A 2,936-nucleotide genomic window follows, 5' to 3' on the forward strand; every position below is an offset into this window, starting at 1 on the left:
ACTTGTTCTTAACTGAGAAGCATCTCTCTAGTCTCTACCAGTCAAAATTTTAACGAGCACATTTTTCTTCTCTTATTAGAAAAAAGGTGAAGTATTTTATTTAACATGGTGGTCAGTGTGGTACAAACTAGGTTGAAATTTATTTTTCACTCGGTTCACATCCTTTCTCTCTCTCTCTCTCTCTCTCTCTCTCTCTCTCTCTCTGTCTTAAAATTTATTCTTTTATGTTAGGGGCACACCATAGCTGTCTTCAGACACACCACAAGAGGGCATCATATCCTATTACAGATGGCTGTGAACCACCATGTGGTTGCTTGTAGGACCTTTAGAATAGTAGTCAGTGCTCTTAACCCCTGAGCCATTTCTCCAGCCCCTGTTCACATACTTTCTACGGGTTGTCGTGCTTGCTTCCCTCTGGGTGTCATTTATGACCAAAAACTCACCATTTCCGATTAAATCTGTCTGTCTGAGCAATTTCTGTTTTAAGTCAACACAGTGCCACCTGATGACTGTCAATTGATCAGTACCACATCTAGTGTTTTCTACAAGAAAATAGGATCAGTAGAGTTAGTGGTTTTGAATTTTAGATTTTTATCTGTGTGCCATAACCAAGATCTTACACACTTGTGCACATCTCCAGTGACTAGCGGGCACACAACAAGGTCAACATCAATATGCTGCAGACCCTGGAGAATTATCTCTAATGACATGGGTTGGAAAGTGGACACCCTATGCAGTTTGAACTTCCTGGGAGACTCTTTACGGTCCAATGTAGATACTAAATTCAGTAAGAGAAAGAAGTAACTAAACCAATCTCACCCAAGGGGAAGGAAACCATTCACATCCAACGGGGAGAAAAGTAAGGCTTGTAGCCATAGTATTTTTTTTTTTAAAGAATTCTTTTTTTTTTTTTTTTTTTGGTTCTTTTTTTCAGAGCTGGGGACCGAACCCAGGGCCTTGCGCTTCCTAGGCAAGCGCTCTATCACTGAGCTAAATCCCCAACCGCCATAGTATTTTTAGCAATACCAGACTACCACACACTTAAGAGCACATGAGTCTATGAGTTTGCTTCACCTATCTACCCGTGTATATTCCCTCCTTGAAGCTATTGGAGCTCAAGATAGGAGATAAGAATGGGGAGATCTATCAAGGCACAACAGAGGATTTTTAGGGGAAGGAGGCAGGGAGGCCCACACACTGTTGATGCATGATAGTAGGAGGGGATAAATGTTCTAGGATGTGGAAGTGACTGGATTCTGTGGGCAGCATTCTTTTCTTTTCTTTTTTCTTTTCCTTTCCTTTCTTTTCTTTTCTTTTCTTTTCTTTTCTTTTCTTTCCTTTCCTTTCCTTTCCTTTTCTTTCCTTTCCTTTCCCTTTCTTTCTTCCTTCCTTCCTTCCTTCCTTTCTTTCTTTCTTTCTTTCTTTCTTTTTAAGATTTATTATGTATATACAGCGTTCCGCCTACATATATGCCTGCAGGCCAGAAGAGGGCATGGGATCTCATTACAGATGGTTGTGAGCCACCGTGTGGTTGCTTGGGAAATCATACTCAGGACCTTTGGAAGAGCCGACAGTGCTCTTAACCTCTGACCCATCTCTCCAGCCCTGTGGGTAGCATCTTTACAGTCTTAAGAGTCATAGCAACAGGAAGAGATACATTTCACACAGGAAAGAACACACCCGGCCAAAGAGTTCACCGCTCAACCATGCACTTGGGCATGTCCTTCCGTGTTCCACTGAATTGCATTAAAGTTAGTCTGCTCCAGTTGGATAGCTTAGACGAGTTATTTATGGGCTGGAGAAATGGCTCAATGGCTAAGAGCACTTGCTGCTATGGCAAATAACCAGGGTTTAGTTCCTAGCACCTGCATCAAGTGGCTTACAGCTCCCTGTAACTCCAGGTCTGGGGACTTGACTTGGATGTATATGATGCACACATACATATACATACATAAAAACAAGAAATATATCTTTCAAAAGTCCACTTATATTCCACCAAATAAAACCAGTAGCTTATGTAATATAGTGACTAATATTCCTTGGAGCATTTCCTGTGTGTCTTTCTACATAATCATGCCCTGCTGATCTTGACAGAGTTCCCATCAAAGGGACTTAGTGATATGGCTAACCAGCCTGGTAGTCATGAATTAAAAATTCGGTGGCTCTTTGTAAACATAGATGCTAGTTTAGACCACATCCTTGGTTTTAGTCCCCATTTGTCCAGCAGGAGGAAAGAGTGAGCTAAAACTAGTGCACTGATTTATTTAACCCAGAAAGATTTGATATGCTTCCTCGTGATCAGCAATGCCAGCGGTGCACAAGGCAAGAGTTGGGAAATTGGTGAAACGGGAATTTGAAAAGCTTCCACTGTATTACCACAATGCTCAAAGGGCTGGCTTTGTGTCTGACCATGCAGTTGGCTTCTCAGTGTGGATGAAATACTCAAGCTGAGTCAAACCGGAAGGGTCAAACAGACAGCGCCATATTTCAATCCCATCCTGAGACTCCATTCCATGGTTGGTGTAGGTGGAGGGGCTTGTGAGTTCTCAGCGCCTTCACGGTAACCCAGATACTGTCTGTGCGTGGTTCTGACACTGAGTATTTAATTCTGCGAAGAAAAGGAGGGCATTACAGCACAGATTTCCTTAGATCTGTGCAGCACATTCTACTTCCTTTCTCCTCAAACTTGAGCCCTATCAGAAGACCCAGAAAGCATGGACAGGCAGATATAAGGAAGGTACGTTGCCCCTTACTGCTGTGTTGGACGAGATTAATCGGGGAAAAATTGCATGGTAGTTGGGACAGAAGACAAGCAGAAGGGTGAAGAGTTAGTGCAGAGGTTATGAGAACTTGTTGCTTTTGCAGAGAATTCAGGTTCAATTCCCAGCACAACCATCTTTGACTTCCATCCCAGAGGATCTGCTGCCTCCTGTGTA

This window comes from Rattus norvegicus, chromosome 10 (genome assembly GCF_036323735.1).
Source record: "Rattus norvegicus strain BN/NHsdMcwi chromosome 10, GRCr8, whole genome shotgun sequence".
Lineage (NCBI taxonomy): Eukaryota > Metazoa > Chordata > Mammalia > Rodentia > Muridae > Rattus > Rattus norvegicus.